At 34.2% G+C, this 26,899-nt stretch overlaps 1 non-coding gene and 1 pseudogene across 1 annotated transcript; one reads left to right on the top strand and one right to left on the bottom strand.

The window, feature by feature from the left end:
• LOC112097308 overlaps positions 1-26,899 on the bottom strand; it is a 200,098-nt pseudogene that overhangs the window by 42,978 nt on the left and 130,221 nt on the right.
• LOC112097499 lies at positions 20,489-20,591 on the top strand. The gene has a single exon (XR_002905031.1). It is a non-coding gene; the product is annotated as a small nucleolar RNA R71 (small nucleolar RNA).

Below are 26,899 nucleotides of genomic sequence, written 5' to 3'. Positions count from 1 at the left end.
AATAAACACCCTTTGTTTTAACAGTAAATTTATTTTTAATTTATAATTACTATTATACTCTTATAATAAATAAATTAATATATTAATTTAAGACATGTCACAATTAATAATTTTTTTAAAACTTAAAATTGAGATACAATTATATTTTACCTAAATTATTAACTATAAATTATGAATATGCCCTTTCGAATAAAAAATACGGAAATACGCAGCCAATTTTACTTCGTATTTGTCCAATTTACATTTCATCTAAAAGCTTAGTGATGGACATGTTTGATTAAATTTAGCAAAAAGGCCAATAATTTGTCAATTCTTACTAGCGAAACATAATAATAAAAATTATAATTTGTTAATCGGAGCTAATACATAATAGCAGAAGTTGTCGTGATTCATTCAAGAAAAAAAACAAAAAGCCTTGGGAAAAACATGATCTTGTCCGCCAAAAGGATACAAATCCATAATTTATCCTAAACAATTTTTGTTTAAGCAATGTTCATCATTATGATTTTAAGCTTTAAAAAAATTATTAATTGTGACATGTCTTAAATTAATATATTAATTTATTTATTATAAGAGTATAATAGTAATTATAAATTAAAAAAAAATTACTGTTAAAACAAACGGTGTTTGTTAACAGAATAGGAATTATAAGTCTTTTTTAAAATGTTGAGGGGATTTATGTCCATTTCCTTAAACGTTGGGGGGTTGATTGTCCTTTTCCCTTTGTTTTTTTGTTTGAAAGCTAAATGGGTTTGAATTTTTCTAAAGTTTGAATGGATCTGAATACGAAAATCTGATTGACATGCTTGTTTTTTTTTTTTAATATCTGAATATAAGTGGCATCTTGTTTGTTTTTACAATAAAAAATATCTTAAACTTAGTTATTTGACATTTATGTCCTTGTAAATTAGACAAAAAAAGATAATTACATTTTATAGTGTAGGAAATAAGTTATTTTACAGAGATATTTTTAAAATATAATATTTACTTATCATTAAGATATTTTCTCATTTAGATAAAAGTCACAAAAGTTTACTTTTTTTATTCAGATATAAATATCTGAAAATCAAACATAAGTTCTAAAAAACAAACAAGCAAATTTAAAAAAATGCCTGAAATTAATAAAATTTCAGATTTTAAACATTTAACAAACAATCTCTGAATAAATAAAAATTCACTGAAAATCCATAAATATGTCACACAACAGCAACCCTGCACCTATATGGTCAGTCAGCTCTTCATTTCCCTTCGTGGGTTAAACTTCTTATAAGACCATAAGAAGCTTTGTTTTGTTTTGCCTTTTTATTTTATTTTATTTTATTTATATTTTATTTATATTTTTTTTAATGAGAAGGACCAGAAGAAGCTTAGAAGAGAAAAAAAAAAAAAAGGAAGAAGAAATGGAATGTTCAAGAAAGTGAGAAAGAGAAGAGATGTAAAAAAAATAACAAAATGCTGAACAAATAAATAAAGAAAGAAGGTGGACCGTGGGGTGTTAATTTTATTGTTTATGCCTCAACCATCGATTCCGTCGTTATAATATTCAACGGTCTGAGATTTTAATAATTTTTTTTTATAAAGAACGATGTCTTGGCGGATCAGATCGATAGTAACCGAGCCTCACAGCTAAAATTTCAATTAGGGGTGGCCAAATTTGATTTTCACAGTGTTTGGATTACAATACGGTCGGTGTTCGGATGGGAGAATTCAACCACAACTGATTTAAAAAAATGAACCACAATTGAATAAATTTAATTTGATTTAGTTCAGTTTAGATTAGTTCAATTTGAAAATTTGGGTCTAAATTTAGAAGTTCGATTCAGATTACAATAATTCAATCACCAATAATTCTCTAAAATCTCAAATTCCAACCCAAATCAATAAATAAAAAGTAAATATTAACTATCAGTCATCCTCAACAATTTAACAAATCTTCTTAAAAGTTAACATGATTAATAATAATCAGTCTCTAAATCTATAGCACAGACATCTAAAATCAATTAATAGCATAAACATAACAAGGCAAGAGCAATCAAAAGCTTGAAAAAAAAAATTAATTGGTGCAAATGAGAACTCGCGAAACAATTTAAATTTCGTAAATCTCAATAAATAGACAAGACAAAGAAACTAGATGTGTTTGATTAAGAACAAGATTTAATTAAGCACCATTCACCATGAAAATACTATATAGCTTTGATGGGACATCACGCAAACTACCATAACCAGTAATTGGGCAAAGTGAAGATTAGTGATAATTAAAGACCAAAATAATATTTAATTAGAAAATGCTTAATGTCGGGAAGACTGAGAGAGCGCCGCTCGAAACGGCAGCTTGTGCTACCGTTTCGTATCTTGGACCCCACCCCTCACGTTACTTTCTCTTTTCAGTATTTTTTTAAAAGGACAAAGTAAGCAGTTGGCCTTTTTTTTCCCTCACGTGCCGAGAGAAGGGCAAAGTAACTTACTTTTGCTCATTCATGAGACTGCCTTCTTTACAATTTTTCTCTCATCAGTTAGCAGTAGTTCACAAACAAGAGAGACGGCATTTTTTCCTTACCAGTAGTTCATTGCAGGAGAACTCGAAATGACATTTTTTCCTCATCACAAGCAAGAGAGAAACAACATTAGCAGTAGCAGTAGTAGTCGATTTAGATCTTGACGTAAAACACCCAGCTAGTAATTACCTGATTATAAGAAGTGATTTTTTTATTTTTCCTATTAATTTTTGTTGTATGATAATAATAGAAATGCACTTGCATTTATTGGTTAAATGATAATGATAAATGTGTTTGATTTAGAAATTTTTAAATTTAAATTTTGTGTTGGATTTTGAATTTTTACTAATTTAAATTTTGTGTTCAATTTAGAAATCTTTTTATTTAAATTATGTGTTTGATTTAGAATTTTTTTTAATTTAAATGATGTGTGGGTTTTAGAATTTTTTAATTTAAATTTTGTTTTGATTAAGAATTTTATTAATTTAAAATTTGTGTTCGATTTATCATTTTTATTTAAATTTTTAGATCTTTAATGGATTAAATTATTGCTGATGATGTTTGGAAAAATTTATAATAATTTATTCTTAATATTAATATTAATTATTTTGTGGAAATGGAAAATTTGGAACGTAAAGATAGAGTCGAAGATGTACAATTGAAAAAATATGAGCCGACTCTTGGAATATTATTTGATAGCCATGAGGAAATGTGGCAATTGTACAAAGCCTATGGTAAATAAGAAGAGTTTCCTGTGAAAAAGCTAACTAGTAAGAAAGTGAGCGATGGAATTGTAAGATACACGATGTTTGCATGTGGTTGTAGTGGCAAGTCAGAAAGTAAATCTATTGATGTGCTAGAGCCAAAACCTATTGCGAAAACTAGTTCTGATGCTAGAATTGGAGGTTGTGTAAATGAAGATGGAAAATGGGTTCTTCAAACTTTAAACCTTCAGCACAATCATGGATTGAGTCTAGACAAAGTTAGATATTTTCCTTGTAACCGCAACATTAGTGCAAGTGAAAGAAAGCGTATTGAAATGAATGATTGTGCAGGAATTAACATTGTCAGGAATTTTAATTCCGTTGTTGTTGAAGCTGGTGGATACAAAAATGTGTCATTTCTAGAAAAAGATTGTAGAAATCTTGTTGACAAAGCTAGGCGATTACAGCTTGGAGAAGAAAATGCTATGACAATTTTAAAGTACTTCCAAAAGAAGCAAGTAGAATACAATGATTTTTTTTTTCAGTATTGATTTGGATGAGCAGGATCGATTAAGGAATGTATTTTGGGCAGATCCGAGGAGTAGGGCTGTCTACAAATATTTTAGAGACATCATCACATTTGACACCACATATCTTACCAATAAGTATGACATGCCATTCTCTCCTGTTGTCGGAATTATTCATCATGGCTAGTCTATTTTGTTAGGATACAGATTTATTTCACATCAGGATACCGAGAAATTTACGTGGTTATTTGAGTCATGGCTATCATGCATGTCTAATTCTCCTCCCATTAGTATCATTACAGAACAAGACAAAGCAATGCAAAAGACAATTGAAAATGTTTTTCCTACGACTAGGCATCGATGGTTTTTGTGGCATATAATGAAGAAGGTACTTGAGAAGTTAGGGGCTTTTAAAGAACATGAATGTATTATTTATTCGTTTCTTTCTGCTGTTTATGATTTATTGAGTCCTACTGTGTTTGAGGAAGCTTGGCATGACATGATGATGGTATATGATTTATGGGATAATGATTGGTTGAACGGTTTATATGAGGAGCGGTATCGTTGGGTTCCATGTTATTTGAAAGATTTTTTTTTAGGTAGGAATGTCAACAACTCAGCGAAGTGAAAGTATGAATGCATTTTTTGATGGATTTGTTAACTCAAAAATAAATTTTAAGCAGTTTGTGAAGTAGTACGAAAATGCGTTGAGAAGGAAAGTTGAATTAGAATGACAAGCAGATGCCAAGTGTTTTAGTAAAAAAAACTCATTGTGTAACAATATATGAGATGAAGAAGTAAGGTCACAAGGTGTATACTATTTCCAAGTTTAAAGAATTCCAACAAGAATTAACTACACTAACGTATTGTGATATAGATAATTGTGTGGGATCAATATATGAAATCAATGAATTATATGGGCAAGGTAAGAAAAGAAGCTTTGAGGTTGTTTTCGAAGAAGCCGAGGGTGAAGTTAATTGTATCTGTTCAAAGTTTCAATTTAGGGGGATTCTTTGTAGACATGCCCTTGGAATGTTGATATGTAACGATGTTGAATTACTTCTGGAAATGTACATTTTGAAAAGGTGGAGAAGAGATGTAAGGAGATCCTACAGCAAGTTGAAAGTTAGTTATGGTGTGCAACATTTGTCCATTCAGCAGGAAAGATATGACAAATGTGTAATGCTTTCATTGAGGTTGCAGACATAGCTGCTGATGATGAAAGCAGTTACAAATCTGTATTGGATTGGATTAATAAGGCACTGAAAGACCTGCCCAAGCAAATTCGGTGTGCAAGTGTCGAAATGACTATTTCACCAATGACTGGTACATGTTGTTGTGCAAATTTTATTGAACTCATAAGTGCACTAATTTATTGTAGAATAGATTAATGGTGACGAGTGTCGATCCACGAGGAGGTGGATTTTAATTGTGTGTGAAGTTAATTTTCTAAGTGGGTGATTAGATTTGTAGTGGAAGTAATTTAGATTATCCTAAAATTTAAATTAAAATGGCGGGAAAAAATTGAAGTGAAATATATTAAAATGAAATACTCGGGTATCTGGATCTGCATCAACACGCACCATGGGTTTAATATTCCTTATTAGTGTCAATTAAATCATGAGGGGGGTTTCCACTCCGTATGAACTACACTCTAATCAATACAGTGCTAAGGGCTTATCGTGCCAAATAGTAATAATCTTACACTAGGGAGCCGGTTATACCAGTGCGGTATTTAGACAAAATTATTAGTATCTGTCGATAAAAAGTCAAAACATCCACAAAAATTAGAGGGGAATAGAAAGTAAATTTACCAAATAAAGCCCATGGAACATGTTGAGACTTCACCTTCAACCCAAGTTTGAAAGAAAATTAGCTACTCATAATTGAATTAGTTGTAAAATCAAATTTATTAAAATACATAGAAAATACAAGATGGAGAGGGAATTATAGAAAATGGAGCTCAAAAATGAATTCAGAGGTGTCAAATTAGGGGGGGAGTCCCCTTTTTATAAATACACTGAGTAAATCATGACTATTAGATTAAAAAGAATTTGGACGCTCAGGATTGCGCCACGTGTCAACAATACGTGGTTTGACCACGTGGTTTGAATAGTGACGCGGTATGAACAGTGAGGCGGCTTAAATAGTGACGCGGTTTGGTTATAAATAATTTTGTGTATATGCATGTACTGGACGCACGATTTTCGGTCCACTAACATGCTGTCACATCACCAATCAACAGTACATAAGAATTTTAGTCCAATAAGATCGTGACACTTCATCGGTCAATGTCATGTCATTGGTCAATACCACGTCATCATTTCGTATATGGATAGTGCCGTACATGTGAACAATGCCATTTTTCCTTTTGTGCTCCTAAGGTTTTCGACTGTCCTGAGTTTAAAAGTGATGTCTGTTTTGCTGTCTGATCTCTCGTTCATTATGAAATGACCATGATGCCCCTAAAATACATAAAATACTTAATTATAATACAACACACATAATTAAATCACAAGAGACTTAAATACATAAAAGTAGGGATGTTAGTGAGACTTGAAGTGTAAAATGACAATTTTCTCCTTTATAAATATACACTTTCTAGCACTCAACACAGGTGAATTAAATTGTAGCAGCAACAATATTGAACATGTAATCAATGATCCATTAGCAAAACGCTGTAAAGGCCGTCCTCTTTGCCTGAGGAAGTAATCTATAATTCGGAAGAAATCGACCCAAAAGAAACACATAAAAAAAAATAAGGTTTGCTGATTTTTTATGTTAAATTTTATAAGATTTTTTTGAATTTTTATGTTAAATTGTCTGTTATAATTTTATATGATTTAGAAGAAGATGCACCATCATTTTATGAAGTGCCTAATGAATTCTCCACACAGCAGAGCAACATGGGCGTGGTAAGTTTGTGAATTTTTATGTTAAAATTTTCTTTTATTTTGAATATACATAATTAAAAATATTGTTGAACATATATAGACATCACATGAACAAAGTGTTGTTAATGTAAATCTCAACCAATACAGGGCTTTAGCCTACTATAATGTAAGAATGTAAATCGTGAAGAAATTTTAATTTTAAATTTTTAATGTTGATTTTACATATATAATTTTTTTCATTTGTGTAGGAACCTATATACCTAACCCAAGGTGGTGTGTACAATATCCATCAACCATTTCCTTATAATTGGCACCAAGTAAGTTTTTATTTGAAAAACACAATTTGTTAGTGTATACTTATTTTTTTTTTAATTTCTAAAATCTCATATCATGTTTTAAATTTTTATACATTACAGCAATCGCTCCCGCCGTATGCTTTGCAACCACATTATCCTTCTCATTCAATGACGTACGAAGGATCTGGAAGTGAAAGTTTCCAACATTTGCTACATCAACAATGTAATGAAGACAACAATGGATGTGATTGATGTTTGAATTTGACTAAATCGAACTAATTACAGTGATGAACATGTAATTGCACAATTGTTGTTTTTTTCTATAATTGTTGTTGGTTTGGTAGCTTTTTTCAATGGTATTTTTTGACAATTTTCCATGACATAAATCAGTACAATAACAGTAATAAAAAAACTTATAACAACTTGAATCTCATATTTAGAGGGACATTACAATTATATATGTCTACAAATTTTTAATGAAATAATTGTACGAATTAAGACAACTTAAAAATAAAACTTTAATATAAAGTATAATACAATAATCATAAACATTTTAATGAAATAGTAGCTCGATCCATGTTTACTTCGAACTTGCGTATGCTCAAGTTCTTTATGCAGCAATTAAAATTTAATGGATAAATGCTCAATTTCCAATGTCAACTTCCTAACTTCTTCCAAAACCAGTCAATTTTTTCATCGCTAAACTTACGATCTTCTGCCAATTGAAAGTTTTTACATATTCTACATTTTCAAAATTTGCGATTTGAATTCTTTGTAGTACGTGATGTTAACAACTCCATTTTGCCACCACATTCATTGCATATTTGCAGTGAATTTCGACTTTCATTTGTGTTAGATGACATTGTCAATTACACTACTTTAACTGCCACAAAAAACAAAAAAATAACTGCCACAAAAAAAAATTATTACCAACAAAATTATTTTCAAACTTAATCCGACAATTTTCACCAAATAATTACTAACAAAATTTTGCAACATGCGTAATACATATACCAACCGACAATTTTCACCAAATAATTACCAACAAAAATTTATACCCAACTAGAAATGTTCACCAAATAATTATCAACAAAATTTCAATATGTGTAATACATATACAAACTTGCAATTCTCACTAAATAATTACCAAAAAAAAATTACCAAATAATTTCCAACAAAATAATTACCAAACAATTACCAAACACAATAATTACCAATAAAATTACCAACACATAATTACCAATAAAATTACCAACACATAATTACGAAATTAAGTAATTACCAACAATATAATTACCAAAATAATTTCGAACAAAATAATTACTCAACAAAAATAATTACCAAACAAAATAATTACCAAATAATTAATTACTAAAATAATTCCCAACAAAATAATTACCAAATAATTAATTACCAATAAAATTACCAACAACATAATTACCAAATTAAGTAATTATCAAATAATTACCAAACAATTACCAAACAAAATAATACTTACAAAATTACCAACAATTATAAAAAATAATTATCAAAATAATTACCACCGAGCAGTGACCACATAGTAGATCTGTAGTAACGAGCGAGTGAGGAACAAAATTACCAACAATTATCAAAAAATAATTTATCAAAAAATAATTATAAAAAAGATCACATGCGGGAGAGAGTGCTGGAGTGATCTGCAGTCAAGGGAGAGAGTGTTGGAGGAGGAAGTGGAGTGTACTGAGGGAGGGAGAGACAGAGATGGCTGTGCTGAGGAAGGGAGAGAGGGAAACCCTTGATTTGCTGTCAAGGCTTCTGCACCGACATTATCTTCTCTCCTTTGTATCACAACTACCTCAACGTCTCAGTGTGTTGAGGGAGGGAGAGAGGGATGATGCTGTGCTAAAGGAGGGAGAGAGGGACGATGCTGTGCTAAGGGAGGGAGAGAGGGACGATGGCTGAGAGAGAGTGTTTCTAACAATAATGGTTGAGAGAGGGGTAAAACAGTGGCTTTTTTTTTCTTTGGAAATAACGCTGCCTTACTTTTCATTTTTCTATTATTTATATTAAATGACTAGATGGCTGAGAGAAGGGTAAAACGGCAGCAAAAGCTGCCGTTTTTCTTAGACTTCTCTCAACCTTCTAGCCATTTATCATTACTCTATTTAATTAAGCATCACGCAAGGGCTATAATCACCACTTTTTTTTATTAACTCTATTACAGTCGCTAGGCTGTAGATGTGCTCTACCGAGATTTGATTTTAGACGATTATCCTCTTGTTCATGGCCACGACATAAGCTATTGTTAATTTTTCAATTTTCAGTGAATGACTGCCTATAACCCCTTATTGTTTATTTTTTATTTTCAGTCTCTGGATGTCCTTGCCATGTCCAATTGAATTACAAAATAAAAACAAGCCATTATACGAAAATACATACGTACTGGATTTTCGATTTAATTATAAAAATATAGTCATGTCTCATTCATCACCATTTGGAATTGCCAACATCTGTGTAACATTACGTCCTTACCTTGTGTGGTTGATAACAGAGAACGAAGAAGGGCGTTGGCAACGGCGAAAAAAGAAGGAGGCAGTGACGGTAGAGACGACAGCAGCTAGATTGGAAACAGACAGCTCAAGACTGATAGAGATGACAACAGCTGGAAGCCTGGTAGAGGGAAGCAAATGGGCTTAAGGAACGGCTAGAAGCTGCAACTCCGGTGCACCTGAAAGGAATTGACAGCGGCGACTACGTATGGTGTGTGTGATGTGCACTGTGCTATGGTTATGGAGCGTGAAGACAAGAGAAATTTGGGATTGCTTGCGAGGCATTCTGTTTTTTTTCCCTTTATATATATTATGTATAAAGGAAAAAAAATCCGAACCGAAATAAAAATTGAGCGGATCCCACCCTTAAATTTCAGCTTCAATGAGAGTAGGAGGAGCTAAATCCCAACAAGAAGAACAAGAACATGAGCCCCACAAATTGAAGGGGTATATTACATTTTCTGAAGTACTTTAGAAAATATATGACTGTAAATTACCTAGTACCAACCTAAGTGCTTCTTTAGGAAGCCCTTTCCAAGTGCTTTGCTTATTCAAAAAGCACATTTTGGGGTAACTTCTGTCAAGCAGTTCTCTAAGTAATCATTAAGTGCTTTCTGATTCCAAAAACTCCTTTTGTGTTAGTGAGCAAAACGATACTAAATAGACGTGGAAGCATTTTTGACTATTTGAGAGTGCATTTATTGTTGTGTTAAATTGTACTCCAAATTTGCCTTATCTGTCGTGAAATTGTTCGTTGACCCTTTTATATAGGATCTGAGTGTTGGAGAAGCACTCTGTCTCCTCTATCTAATTTTAGAACAGTGGTTTGAGTTTTTTCTCTGGAATTTGTGAGGTAGTTTTCAAAGATCTTTACTTTTGTAACTTCCCATATTGGTGAATTTATTGTTCATTGTTGTGCAAATTTTAATGTACTCGCAAGCGCACGAATCTATTGTAGTATAGATCTATGGTGATGAGTGTCGATCTCACGAGGAGGTGGATTTTAATTGTGTAGAATTAATTTTGTAAATGGGTGATTGGATTTATGGTGGAAATGATTTGGAATATGCTAAAACTTAAATTAAAATGGCGAGGATAAATTCTAAAATTGGTATTGAAATAGCGAGAATAAATTGACGAGAATTAGATTGAAATGACGTACTTGGGTATCTGGATCCGTATCAACATGCATCATGGGCTAAATAATCCATATTAATGCCAATTAAATCATGAGGGGGGAATCCACACCTCATGAACCACGCTCTAATCAATATGGTGCTAAGGGCTTATCGTGCCAAATAATAATAACCTTATACTAGAGAGCCGGTGTAACCAAGGCGGTATCTAGACAAGACTATTATTATTTGTCGACGAGAAGTCAAAACATCCACAAAAATTAGAGGGGAAGAGAAAATAAATTTACCAAATTAAGCCCATGACACATGTTGAGACTTCACCTTCAACCCAAGCTTGAAAGAAAATTAGCCACTCATAGTTGAACTAGGGGCAAAATGGGAATTTATTAAAATACGAAGAAAATACAAGATGGAGAGGGAATTACAGAAAATGGATCCCAAAAATGGATTCAGAGATATCAAATTAGGGGGGAGAGGCCCCCTTTTTATAGATACATGGAGTAAATCATGGCCATCGGATTAAAAACAGTTTGGACGCTCAGGATTGCGCCACGTCATCAGTCAACAGTCCACGGTTTGACCACGCGGATGAACAGTAACACGGTTTGACCCGACTTTGAACAGTAACGCGGTTTGACCCGGATGAACAGTAACGCGGTTTGGTTGAAAATAATCCTGTGTGATGCATGCACCATACGCGAGATTTTTCGTCCACTGATATGCTGCCACGTCACCATCAACAGTACATAAGAATTTTAGTCCAACAGGATCGTGACACCTCATCAGTCAATGCCACATCATCGGTCAATGCCACGTCATCATCCGTCTATGTGAATAGTGTCGTGAACAGCAACGTATACAGTACCGTACACGTGAATAGTACCGTACATGTGAATAGTGCCATTTTTCCTTTTATGCTCCTCCTAAGGTTTTTGACCGTCCTGAGTTCAAAAGTGATGTCCGTTTTGCCGTCTGATTTCTCCTTTATTGTGAAATGACTATAATGCCCCTAAAATACATAAAATACTTAATTAAAATAAAACACATGTAATTAAATCACAAGAAGGTTAAATACATAAAAGTAAGGGTTGTTAGTAAGACTTGAAATGTAAAATGACGATTTTCTCCTTTATAAATATGCATTTTCTAACACTCAACACACCCCCTAACCAGCTTATTGCTAGTCCCTAGCAAATGAAGCGAAAATAAAATTCAAATTCAAAATGATTTTTTTTTTTAAATTCAGAAACACTCGTGTTTATTCAATCAGATTAATGATAGCAATCAAATAAAAGTATAAGCATTATCTCCAGTCTAAAGTAACATCACACCCACATCAACCATCCACATGAATCAACCCAGTAGACTTTGTTATAGCTACTTTCAAGAATGATATGTCAAACCCCAAAATCTCACTGGAAGTAGTGACACTCTCACAAAGAAATTAAACCCAATAAAAATAGTCACTCCAATGAATGATAATTGAGAGAAAATAATGAAGAAGTGATATCACATGCTCTCACCAAGATAAAATAAATATGCCCTCAGCTTAAAAATAATACGATCTCAAGTCAAATAAAAACTGTTAGTCAACCCAATTTATTTATTTATTTATTTTTTATATGCACCACTACATCTTTTTAGCCCATATAACTAGCTTTTACTTTAGATTATAGTTCCCTAAAATCAGGAAGGACTTTTATTAGGATGTAACGTAGGCTAGGAACATGGTTAACAAAGAAAGGAAATAAGGAAAACAAAGTGTATGTTTGAGAAAAATGCAGAGAATTTTTTTTTTTTTCAAGTTGCAAGGTGGATTTCACCTATTATTGTTATTTTTATTCTTTTGAAACAACAACTTTTGTTTTGTTGTTTTTTTTTTGTTTTTGTTTTTTTTTTTTGGTATAACTTCACTGAACAACATAATTATTTACATTTTCTCAAACATAAATAGGTGATGGAACTTATAAGATATCGGGTAATACTCCAAATCGGAGTGGGTCAAGATGATAAGTTGATAAAGAAAATATATATATATTTTTTTAAAGGCTCAAAAGGGTTAACTATGGATATTTAATAAAAGGGATGGCTAGAAAGGCTCAAACGGATCAAAGATGGCCTTTTCATCGTCTTTTAGGGCTCTAAATAACCTTCCATATCTACTAGTTAGATGGGCCTCCAAATGTAGCAACACACTTTTTTTTTTTTTTTTATTAAGGGTTAACTCAAAAGAAATCTAGAGATCGTGTATACAATAATAAACTGTTAAGCTGTATAAAGAATGGGCAAAAGGGTTACTCTCCAAGAAAAATGATAGGCTCAAAAACTCACTTGGTACTTATTATGACATGTTCATTCCTTCAAGCAACTCATATATGTCTCCGACATCAACATGTAGAGTAGCAAACATAATGTAACATCACTTAAGACCAAAGATAATACAAATACTAAAATTTAAAATTAATCATGTCACCCAATGTTAAAACAAATCACACAATTTTTTTTTAAACAACATTCTACCCCCTAACCTATTCTAAACATGAAAGGAAAATATGCATGCAGAAATGTGAAAATGATGCATAAAAACTAATTAGAAAAGTTACACGTAAAATGATAGAAAACGAAAATATTTTTTTATTTTTTTTAAAGAAGATACGTTTCTAGAGGAACTACACTCCATATTCAGCCATCTTCGACTCAAAAGTTGGAAAATGTATATTGATAGAGGAGAAATTTAAAAGAAGAAAAATAAACATAAACATATAATAAAGAAAAAGAAAATGTTTGAAATTTTTTTTTTTAGTTTTTTAATTTTTTTTTTTTACGATGAAGATGCGTTTCTAGAGTCACTACATTCCATATTCAGCCATCTTCGACAAAAAAAGTTAGCAACAGTTAGTTTCTACAACAAAAATTAGTAAAAACTTAACCAAAAGTCCACAATTGTCGACTATTTCCTCCCCCCAACCAGAACGAAACATTGTCCTCAATGTTTGAAAGGAAAGAAGTAGAGTTTAGAAGACATCACCTGGGTGGTGCAACACAGAAAACAATATTTACAAGCGGAGAGTTAAATCTAATTTGTACTTCTTACTGCGGCTACTGTTACCATCATTATTTGGGCGCTCCAACACAAAGGTCCAGGGGTCTGTCTCCGGTTTATAAGCTTGTAACAGATCAAGTAGCTCATTAGCAGTGTGAGCACAAATAAAGAGTTTTTTCACATTAGCGGGAATAAAATAGTTTTTTATTGCATGGTTAAGAAATGCGATAAAGCCATCATAAAAGTTATTGACATTTAACAAACCGATGGGTTTTTGGTGGATGTGCAGATGGGCCCAAGATGCTAGCGTGATAAGTGCCTCTAGTGTTGCAAGATCTCCTGGAAGGAAAATAAAAGCATCAGCATGATTAAGCATTTCAGTTATTCTTTCTTGCATACCTGAGACGACTAACTCTTCTCCAGTTGATGAGTCAGACGAACTGCCCAATGGTTTTAGAACTCTTGGGATGATGCCTAACACTTGACTTCCTCTGATAAAAGCTGCTTCTGAGACCATTTTTGATAATCCTCGGTTACCTCCTCCATACACCAAGTGTAATTTTCTCTCTGCTATACGTCGACCAAGATCTATGGCTGCCTCAACGAACTCTTTATGTTTGCCATATGTAAATCCAGAAAGCACACAAATGTTCTTGAATTGTCTATTGGGAGTAGCTGACATTGTGATACTTCTCAAAAACAATTTGTGAGTGCTTGACAAAAAAGAAATCACATTTAAGAGTCTCGGTGATAGTGGGTCATGGTTGTGTATGAGGTAATATGTCAGTGTCAAATAACGTGTAAAGCACGTGGCTCGCAAGTCAAAAAGAAAACAGTAAAAAGGAAAAAGCAAACAGTAATAAAATTATTAAAGACAATAATGCAAACAATAAGACAATAGTGAAATAAAATAACAATAAAGTAAAAGGATATTTACAGGTAGTTGCGACTGTGGCTCACATCTTCCTCTGGTTTTACGTCCAGAAACGGCTTGAACGCCCTCTATGGGTCGAGGATAGGCTTCCTATCCAGTTTTCTTATAAACTGGCAAACAGGGTCGTTTATAGTCAGATTCCCGAGACTATATCGTGCATGCTCTTTTTGGAATAATGGCCATAAATGGAGAATCGCTCCTTGCACATATCCACTGGGATGCGTTTCAAGAGACAAAAGGATATCATCCAATAACTCCTTATTCAAGCCATCCCTAATGAATTGAATCTTATCTTCCCTGTTATCAGACATCATTCCTAAAGAACATGGGTTTTTATTGCAACTCATTCTGGCACACTTATGACAAGCAACAGAAATTCTTCGAGCTCGTCGTTTTCTTGCATAATTTCCTTTACCACAACCAGGCATGTATGCAATAAATTTTGGAGGTAACTCACCTGCCGATCGTACTTTAGCCTCGATTAACCAACGGATGTCAGCAGGTATGTTATTGCTCATGAGTAATCGCATGCGTTCGGACCGAGCTTTATAGATCGTAAGGAGGGCATTCTGAGGAAGTGAAGGGAATCGCTTGTGAAGCTTCGCTAGAATCTCGTTTCTGTCCATACCTTCGCCTTAGAATATCAGTTATTATGGGAAACTGAAGTAACCGACTTGATTGTCACGGAGTACCGTTATCCGCCACTTCACCGGGGTAACAAACTAAAGCACACAAACAGAAAAACAAATTAAAACACACAAAGAAAATTAAAATCGTCCTCTTATTGAATTTACCTCAAGCTCCAACTGGATGTCGTAAACACTTCTCTCAATGTCTCTGAGTTGGCTTTCTAAACCCTCAACATAGGCTACTAACTCTGGTGGTTGTAGAGCCCAAATGCGTTGTGTTTTACAAAATTGAATCTGCCTTTTGAGATGAGTTTTGACACGTTGAAGTGGTTTAAGAATGTTCAGGAGGGACGGTCTAAGTATGAGACTCATGATTAACAATGATAAGAGAAAACTTAATGGTAAAATAAACACACTTATGCAAAAACAATTTCAATTAGCAAAAAAATAATATAAAGAAAGAAAACAAAATCAAATCAACGAAAAGAAAGAAAAAAAAATCAATTCAAATCTGGTGGGTCACTCAAATTTATTTCGGTGTCTTCTCCACGTGGTTGGTATTCTAGATATGGCTTTAATCTTTGACCATTAACTTTAAACGTGACACCGTTCTTTGGGTCTTTAATTTCAATTGCCCCATGTGGAAAAACAGTATGAACAATAAATGGGCCAGACCAACGAGAGCGTAACTTACCTGGGAATAGGTGCAAGCGAGAATTGAATAAAAGCACTTTTTGACCTGGAGTGAACGATTTTCTCATAATTTGCTTATCATGGAAGACTTTCATTCGTTGCTTGTAAATCTTGGCATTTTCGTACGCGTCATTGCGAATTTCTTGAAGTTCTGCCAGCTGTAATCTTCTTTCTGAGCTGGATTGCTGCATGTCAAAATTGAATTTCTTGATGGCCCAATATGCACGATGCTCGAGTTCCACAGGTAGGTGGCAAGCTTTTCCATACACTAGCCTGTAGGGTGACATCCCAATCGGGGTCTTGAAAGCCGTTCTATATGCCCATAAGGCATCATCAAGTCTTAATGACCAATCTTTTCTGTCCGGCCTCACCGTCTTTTCTAATATGTGCTTTATTTCTCGATTGGAGATCTCAACTTGGCCACTGGTTTGCGGATGATACGGGGTCGCCACTTTGTGTGTGATTGAATACTTTGTCAAAAGTGCTTTGAATGCTTTGTTACAAAAGTGGGTACCACCATCACTGATTATTGCTCGAGGGAATCCAAAGCGTGAAACAATGTTGCTTTTCAAAAATGCTATCACCACCTTGTGATCATTGGTCCTACATGGAATTGCTTCTACCCATTTTGATACGTAGTCAACAGCAACCAATATGTATTGATGGCCAAAAGAAGGGGGAAAGGGTCCCATGAAGTCGATACCCCATACGTCAAAAATCTCAACCACTAAAATTGGATTTAGTGGCATCATGTTCCTTCGCGTAATGCTCCCCATTCGTTGACACCTATCACATGAAGAACAGAAAGTGTAAGCATCTCGAAATATAGTTGGCCAATAAAAACCACATTGTAAAACTTTAGTCGCGGTTTTCTTAGCACTGAAATGGCCTCCACAAGCTTGTTCATGGCAGAATGAAAGGATATTCTGAATTTCACTTTCTGGGACACATCGTCTAACAATTTGGTCTGTACAATACTTGAATAAATATAGGTCATCCCAAAAGAAATTCTTTATTTCTGCAAAGAATTTAGCCTTGTCTTGCTTGGTCCAATGCTCTGGAAGTTTACCTGTAACAAGATAATTAACTATATCAGCATACCAAGGTAATAATTCCACACTCATTAATTGTTCATCTGGAAATGACTCATTCAATATTAATGGCTCTGTAATTGAGTCAAAATGGAGACGAGAGAGGTGGTCCGCCACAACATTTTCTGTCCCTTTTTTATCTTTGAATTCCAAGTCAAATTCCTGCAAAAGTAACACCCAACGAATTAGCCTAGCTTTTGCATCTTTCTTTGTGAGAAGATATTTAAGAGCAGCATGATCTGTGAATATAATTATTTTACAACCAATAAGATATGATCGAAATTTTTCCAATGCAAACACTACTGCTAGCATTTCTTTTTCAGTAGTTGAATAGTTCAACTGTGCATCATTCAATGTCATACTAGCATAGTAAATAACGTGGGGAATTCGATCAACTCTTTGTCCTAATACTGCTCCTACTGCATAATCAGATGCATCACACATTAGCTCAAATGGTAAGCTCCAGTTTGGAGTCTGAATGATGGGTGATGATGTCAACAACTGTTTTAATTTTTCAAACGCCATAAGACATGAATCATTAAAGATAAAAGGTACATCCTTAGCAAGTAAATTGCATAAGGGTCTAGAAACTTTGCTAAAATCTTTAATGAAACGTCTATAGAAACCAGCATGCCCAAGGAAAGATCTTACTTCTCTGACTGTTTTAGGTGGAGGAAGATTAGAAATGAGATCCACCTTGGCTTTGTCAACCTCAATACCTTTGCTCGAAATGATGTGACCGAGAACAATACCTTGTTTTACCATAAAATGGCATTTCTCCCAATTTAAGATCAAGTTCTTCTCGATACATCTCTGCAGAACTAGTGTTAGATGATGTAAACATTGATCAAACGAGTCACCAAAAACAGAAAAGTCATCCATAAAGACTTCAAGGAATCGTTCAACCATATCAGAAAAAATGCTCAACATGCATCGTTGAAATGTAGCAGGTGCATTACATAATCCAAATGGCATTCTCCTATATGCAAATGTACCAAAAGGGCAAGTGAAAGTAGTTTTCTCTTGATCTTTTGGTGCTATGGGAATCTGATTATATCCTGAGTAGCCATCTAGAAAGCAATAAAATTCATGGCCTGCTAATCTATCAAGCATTTGATCAATAAATGGTAAAGGAAAATGGTCTTTACGTGTGACAGAATTCAACTTTCTATAATCAATGCATACACGCCATCCTGTAGTTACTCTAGTGGGTATCAATTCATTATCAGCATTCGTAACTACTGTGACTCCTGACTTTTTGGGGACAACTTGTACAGGACTAACCCATGAACTATCAGAAATGGGGTAAATGATTCCAGCATCTAATAGCTTAAGGACTTCTGTTCTAACAACTTCTTTCATATTAGGATTTAACCGACGTTGCATTTCCCTAGTAGATTTAGCATTTTCATCAAGGTGAATGTAATGCATGCAGTCTACTGGGTTTATACCTTTGATGTCTGCTATGGTCCATCCTAATGCCCCTTTATGCTCTTTTAAAACATCCAACAACTTACCTTTTTGTTCGTCATTTAGGGATGATGAAATGATTACCGGCAGAGTACTTTCTTCTCCCAAAAATGCATATTCCAATGTGTTGGACAATGGTTTGAGCTCGAGTTTCGGTGGTGATTCTGATGATGGGATGAGTTTCTTCTCTGATAGTGCTAGTTGTTCAACTCTTGACTTCCATTTATTAGTGTCCATGGATGGTGCTGAGTCAAGTAGGGCGTTGACCTCATCGACCGATCTGTCAATATCAAAATCAAAACCAAAGTGAGTTAAACATGTTTGTAAAGGATCATCACTAAGGTTTGAAACAAAAGTATCATCAACTAATGCTTCAATTAAATCCACATCAACAATTCCATCATCTGCACTGTGAGGTTGTTTGGCAATGTTGAAGATGTTCAGCTCCATAGTCATGTTGCCGAAGGACAACTGCATATTTCCGGTCCTGCATTGAATGTGAGCATCCGCAGTTGCCAAGAAAGGTCGGCCTAGAATAATGGGGATGTGCTTCCTTGAATCCTGTATTGGTTGAGTGTCAATTACAATGAAATCAACAGAAAAATAGAACTTGTCTACCTGGATAAGCACGTCCTCCACAATACCACGAGGTATTTTCGTGGACCGATCTGCAAGCTGTAACACCACTGGAGTTGGGTGTAATTCTCCCAGTCCAAGTTTCACGAATACAGAGTAAGGCAACAAATTTACACTAGCTCCTAAATCCAACAAAGCATTCTCAATTGTGTGGTTCCCTATACTACATGAGATAGTGGGGGAGCCTGGATCTTTGCATTTTAAAGGAATTTTATGTTGGAGTATAGAACTAACGTTTTCTGTTAAAAATGCCTTCTTTTGAACATGCATATTTCTCTTTTTAGTGCAAAGGTCTTTAAGAAACTTGGCATAAGATGGAACTTATTTAATAGCATCAAGCAAAGGGATGTTAACACTTACCTGTTTGAAAATTTCAAGAATCTCACCTGTGGATTTTCCTTTTTTTCCTTTAGCTAACCTCTGAGGAAATGGAGCTTTGGGAACATATTCCCGTGGGTTGGTTTCTTCTTTCTCTTCCGGTGATGAGTCCTCAACATTCACAGGTACAATTTGATTTTCTTTTGTCACAGGCATCTCCACTTTGTTGTCGACTTCTTTTCCTTTTCTCAAGGTCATGACTGCTTTGACCTCTCCATGCTGCTGTGGTGAACTGGTACTTGCTTCATGCACTCCTTTAGGGTTAGGCACTGGTTGACTTGGAAATTTGCCTTTCTCAACAGTCATTGCCAAGGTCTGAACTGAAGAAGCAAGTTGTCCCACCATCTTTTCGAGGCTTGAAACTGATTGGGCTTGTGAATTAAAGCCTGCTCTCAACTCATTTCGTAGTCCATCAATGGTGCGGTTCTGTTGCTCAATCGTGGAGTGAGTAATATTTTTGAAATTCTGGAATGCATCCTCCCATGGTCTGGGCTGAGAGTAGTTCTGGTTCTGATTGTATGGTCTAAATGGTGGCTGAGAGACTTGAGGATTTTGAGGAATTGGTGGAGCTGGAGCTACTGGTCCATTCTGTTGGAATCCTTGAGACCATGAAAAATTGGGGTGGTCTCTCCATCCAGGGTTATATGTGTTGGAGTATGGGTTGTAATTTGATGGCTTTCTCATTACACCTATGGCATTGGCTTGATCTGGATATGAGTCATGGTCATGTGGCTCTGTTGATTTAGCAGTTGATAACGATGCTATTTGTCGAGAGAGACCTTCAATTATTGCTTTGACTTCTTTGATTCCTGAAGTTGATTCGCCAATTTGAACCTCATTCACTCCTTTAATTCTTCTAGTAGTCCTGAGTGATCGACTCCGTTGTTGGGAATTATCTGCTTGTCGCTGGAAGAATTCCCAAATTTCTGATGCACTTTTTGACATTAGCTCTCCTCCACTTGTTGCCATTAGCCATTCTTGCACATTCGGCAATAATCCCTCCAAAAAGTATTGGCATTGGTGCCATTTTTCGTACCCATGATGTGGACACTTCAAGAGTAGCCCATTGAATCGCTCCCATGTTTCAAAAAATTGCTCGTCCTCTCTCTGGGTAAACTCTGAGATTTCCCTACGAATAGCGTTGGTTTTATGCACTGGGAAATATTTATTTAAAAATTTTGTAACCATTTGTTCCCATGATGAAATGCTATTGGCAGGTAAAGTATTTAACCATGAACGAGCTCTATCCTTTAAAGAAAATGGGAATAGTCTAAGTTTGACATCATCGTCTGAAAAATTCTCGTATTTAAAAGTTTGACAAATAGCATGAAAATCGTTCAGATGATTGTATGGGTCCTCATTTTCTAAGCCATAGAATGTGGGGAGACAATTTAGCACACTAGGTTTTAGTTCAAAACTCCTAGCAGCTACATTTGGGTATCTTATGCATGATGTGCTCAAATTTGCTAAAGGACTGAAATAATCCTTAAATGGCCTCTCCTGTGGTTGCAAATCCATTTTATTTTTTACTTGTTTGTGTGTGCGAAGAGTTTTCTCAAGTTCAAGGTCTATAGGTTCAAGATTGGGTAATAATGACCTTCGACCATGCATGCAAAACAAATAAAATAAAAAATAAAGATGGGAACAAAATAAATAAAAATAAAGAAGAGGGAGAAATTACGATACTAACCTTATTGCGCTATTACAAACTTGCTATAAAAATACACAAAAACAAATACGTGAAATAAATTAACTAAAAGTTAAATTAATAAAATAAACAAAAAAAAATTACAAAGAAAAATAAATTGAAAATTAAATTACAGAATTTTAAAGAAGAGAAAAAGGAAAGAAATACTAACCTTTAAATGTAAATTCACTTTTTTTTTTCTTTTTTTTTTAATAAAAAAAAATACAAGAAAACAAATAAAAGAAATTATTCACAAAAATTAATTCTATGAATTAAAATTACTTACCTCCCCGGCAACGGCGCCAAAAACTTGTTGTGCAAATTTTAATGTACTCGCAAGCGCACGAATCTATTGTAGTATAGATCTATGGTGACGAGTGTCGATCCCACGAGGAGGTGGATTTTAATTGTGTAGAATTAATTTTGTAAATGGGTGATTGGATTTATGGTGGAAATGATTTGGAATATGCTAAAACTTAAATTAAAATGGCGAGGATAAATTCTAAAATTGGTATTGAAATGGCGAGAATAAATTGACGAGAATTAGATTGAAATGACGTACTTGGGTATCTGGATCCGTATCAACATGCATCATGAGCTAAATAATCCGTATTAATGCCAATTAAATCATGAGGGGGGAATCCACACCTCATGAACCACGCTCTAATCAATATGGTGCTAAGGGCTTATCGTGCCAAATAATAATAACCTTATACTAGAGAGCCGGTGTAACCAAGGCGGTATCTAGACAAGACTATTATTATTTGTCGACGAGAAGTCAAAACATCCACAAAAATTAGAGGGGAAGAGAAAATAAATTTACCAAATTAAGCCCATGACACATGTTGAGACTTCACCTTCAACCCAAGCTTGAAAGAAAATTAGCCACTCATAGTTGAACTAGGGGCAAAATGGGAATTTATTAAAATACGAAGAAAATACAAGATGGAGAGGGAATTACAGAAAATGGATCCCAAAAATGGATTCAGAGATATCAAATTAGGGGGGAGAGGCCCCCTTTTTATAGATACATGGAGTAAATCATGGCCATCGGATTAAAAACAGTTTGGACGCTCAGGATTGCGCCACGTCATCAGTCAACAGTCCACGGTTTGACCACGCGGATGAACAGTAACACGGTTTGACCCGACTTTGAACAGTAACGCGGTTTGACTCGGATGAACAGTAACGCGGTTTGGTTGAAAATAATCCTGTGTGATGCATGCACCGTACGCGAGATTTTTCGTCCACTGATATGCTGCCACGTCACCATCAACAGTACATAAGAATTTTAGTCCAACAGGATCGTGACACCTCATCAGTCAATGCCACATCATCGGTCAATGCCACGTCATCATCCGTCTATGTGAATAGTGTCGTGAACAGCAACGTATACAGTACCGTACACGTGAATAGTACCGTACATGTGAATAGTGCTATTTTTCCTTTTATGCTCCTCTTAAGGTTTTTGACCGTCCTGAGTTCAAAAGTGATGTCCGTTTTGCCGTCTGATTTCTCCTTTATTGTGAAATGACTATAATGCCCCTAAAATACATAAAATACTTAATTAAAATAAAACACATGTAATTAAATCACAAGAAGGTTAAATACATAAAAGTAAGGGTTGTTAGTAAGACTTGAAATGTAAAATGACGATTTTCTCCTTTATAAATATGCATTTTCTAACACTCAACATTCATATTTGTACATGGACATAGATTTTTTGGTGGGTTAATTACATGAATTATTCTGTTTCCCTGCATGTTTATTCTTTCCTTATCCCCCCCCCAGCGTCCAGGTTATCTTTAAATTTTTGAAGTCTGAAATAATGAAATTGAATTTTTTTGCTCAGAATGTCTACGAAGAAATTGATAGAATTAAAGCATCCAACTGCATGGATTGAATTTGAAAAGGGGATGATCAGTGAGGCTTATACCGTACCAACTTCTAGAGACTGTTTTTACATTTTTTTTCAACAGCAAGACTTCACTGCTAGTGAAATCTTTTTTGGATTGAGGCATATTTGTATTGATAAATCGTTAATTTTGGAAGTAAATAATGTAAATTGTAATTAACCCGTTATAATAGATTCCCTGCATAAAATTTTAAAAATGATAATCGGATTTCACTTCGTTGCATTCCTATGATTGTGGGATAGTGGCACAATTGATTTTTAAGGCATATTTGTATTGACAAATGGAGGGGTGGGTGGGTTTAGTGCATCAATACCTCTCGCATGACCTCGAATGAACTATTCTTTTTCCTTTCTAAGTTTCTTTCGGTCCTTGTCGAATGTGTTATCCAAATATATCTTGTCTTCTTCTAGATGGAACTAGCTAGAATTTTTTTTTAAATATGGGAGATTCTTTGATTTGGAAGGTTAGCGAATTAAATTCTTTCCTTATGACCTTAGAACAAGATATGTGGATGTCCTTACCAAATACTTAGGTTTAGTAGCATTGCAACTTATGATAATGTAACATTGTTGCATTCTTTTGTAACACCTTTGATATTAAGGCTATCCAGAAGAAATGGTTACGTTTCTCTCCCAGTAATATCAATGTTTCCATTTGTCGCATTGATAATCCAAGCATAAGACTATGCATTGAGGTTTTTGCATGTCATGTTGACGTGCTTCTAACGTTTTATGCAGTAGGAATCTGGTGTGCTATAATGTGGAGCTAGCTAATCTTACTCCTCTGAGAGTGTTGGGTATCAGATTCATGAAACCATATCTGACATGTAACCTCCGTGGTAGCCCTCCCTTGAATGTGCTGCAAGTTTTATCTAGTAGCTTCTTCTGATTGACCTACCATTACAATGAATCTTATTGTAAAGCGATGGAGGTATACAAGAGATTGTTGCACACACACTATCTCCTCTAGGACAGTTTATAGTGAGCCATTATGAATTATTATTGTATGCATTGTGAATACATTTCCACAATAAATTTTATACCCACCGAACATGAGCTAAAAAAATATGAGAAATTATTTATGGTTTAAGCATTTATTCCCAAAAAAAGTAACATTAGAATTTCTTGATACCATCCAGTCTAATAATCAGTTGAAATTATTGAATACAAGTCAATCGTGGTATCATACCATACTGATCTGAAAACTAGTTAGATGTTCAGAGTTTTCTGTTCTCAGTATATGTATTCTTGAATATGCATGTGTTTCTTTTCTCATGCAGATATCCTTGCTGTTTTGAGGAAATTATTAGCTTCAATTATCCATCCCTTCAGGACTTAAAATTTGTAAGAAAAAAGGGATATTCTTACCTGGATGCTGTTGAAGAATTTCTTCATGAGTTAAAACAAAGCAACTGTGAGATGCATGCTTTCACTAATTACCTCATCTGATAAGATAAAATCGGCATTTGACTATTGTTTTTGAGGCATTTCTAACAACCTTATCATTGAATACCAATTAGAATTTATCCAATGTAATTTTCTTTTTAGCCTGTTACATTATATGTGATAGCATTTTAAAATTGCTGCATGTTTTCCGCAGAGAGTGGTTAGGTAACTTTTTGAGCCTTGCTATTATTGTATAAAATGTCTAGCATAAATTACTTTTACCAAGCCATGGCCCATGATATAAAAGCGTTGGAATTACGTGCTCTTTAAATTATATTAATTAATTAATTTATAATAAATATATTTTCTAATTAATAATTTTTAAACAGCTTAATTGTATAAATATTTTGAATTTAATTTGTTTAATCATATTATAGATATTTATGTGATCATTATATGAATTTTGAGAAGACAAACAAGTTATCTTATGATCAAATAAATTGAGTTTCACAGTTCATAAATAGAGTTCGGAGCTCTGTTTATATTTAAATTGTAGTAAATTTATTGAATATTTTTTCTTAGTCATTTATGAAATTTCTTTATGCAGTTTGACTATGTTGAACTGGATCACATATGTGATTTAATTAAACTTGAAATGACTGTCAACTTATTAAATCTGAAAACTATTGATTTTATTGCAATCTCAATCTTGTGTTAATTATAATTTCATTATTATGATTATTATTTCATTTGAGTTACCAATGACGCAATATACATTTCAATTAAAAATTATATGGTATCATGGAGGGAGCAATTATGAGCAGTGAAATTATAAATTAATAATATATAATTTGTACACATATTTCTTGAGAGGGTTTGATACTTGATCATAAAATTCTCTAGGTAGAGTGTGTCGATATAATTAGTACACTGAAAATGATTATTAGAAAAAATCAGTAAGTGTCAAGGAATAAGATATAATAAATTGATTGGACAGTTAAAATATTAATTTGATTAACGATGTGATACAAAGTATTGTTTAGTAAAGAAATCAAAGTGGCATGCGTCGAATTATTGTCTAAAAGGACCATCCTAGCTAGCATACAATTATGGAGGTTAATTCCAATTTTTTAGTGGAGTAGATTTAAAATTAAATAATCACGCTAATTTAATTACAGATCTAATTATTATAACCACTATTGTACGTACCCAAATGATCCCCAGTAGAGATGGCAATTTGACCTAACCTGAATTTTGGCCCGACTGACCTAATCCTAATTTTTTAGGGCTTGATTGAATATTCAGGTTTTAGGTCAGGTTCGGGTGAAAAAATTGAGGCTCGATTAAAAATCGGGTTAGGTTTAGACTCAAGCCGACTCCACCCAACTCGACCAAAAAAAAAAAAAAAAAACCCACCACATAGTCACACACACACACACACACACACAAACACACACACAATCTCACTGTCTCGCACACACACACATCACATACTCACAGTCACACACCAATCACACACTCACACACAATTCATGAACACTCACAATTCACATATTACAAAACCAAGTTCGCAATTCACAAACCCTAAGCTAGCTAACAGCCGACAGGCGCAACACTGTGAACGTCAACTGTGCGGTGTGAATCTGCCATGTCGCTGCCATTGGTCACCTAATGCAATCAACCAACACCATCTGTTCATTAGCTTGTCATAGCGCGCACGGTTGCACTCGACTTCCATCCCGTCGCCATTAACTAGTCACACACTAACTGTAACTCATTGTCTCATGTCGCGCCACCGCCAGTCAACCACACAAAATTGACAGCCACACTTACGCTCGAGGAGGGATTGAGAGGGGCTTGAGAGTATTGTGCTGTGAATTATTTTGACTTCATCAAGTTAGAAAAATCATCTATTTTATTTTATATTAATGGTATTGTATTTTATATTCACGGTATCATAACTGGAAAGGGAACAACAATTGAAAAGTAAAATGAAGTAGTGACAAAATGGTGCAGCCCAGACCTAGAATTGTATAATCTTAAAAATTAAAATTTACGGCCAGGTTGGAATCGACCTTGGCCCAACCCAACTGGAAAAGAAAATGTTCTATCTTTTCCTTGGATCGTGTTAATTGCCATTCCTAATCCTCGTGTTAGCTCACTTAATTGATTGCACCGCTACTGAACTGATACGTAAGATAACTAACTATTTGGGTTTCAAGCCTAAATATATTATTTGGTAGGAGACTCCATTTAATATACTTGTATATAAATGGTCTTATGTTATTTTACAAGTTAGGACTCTTTAACAAGCACAAATGATATCCCTTTTTGGCTTTATCTTATCTTTTAATTCAAATCGAATATTTTTATAGAAATAAAAAATGAAATAAAAATATGGAGCCTATGGTTTCCACCAAAAGGTACAAAAAAGCTTACTTTTTCACAAAAGAATGA

The sequence above is a fragment of the Citrus clementina genome, unplaced genomic scaffold (assembly GCF_000493195.1).
Source record: "Citrus clementina cultivar Clemenules unplaced genomic scaffold, Citrus_clementina_v1.0 scaffold_6, whole genome shotgun sequence".
Taxonomy (NCBI): Eukaryota; Viridiplantae; Streptophyta; class Magnoliopsida; order Sapindales; family Rutaceae; genus Citrus; species Citrus x clementina.
The sequence above is the reverse complement of the archived record's forward strand: the minus strand, read 5'-3'. Positions and strand labels throughout refer to the sequence as shown.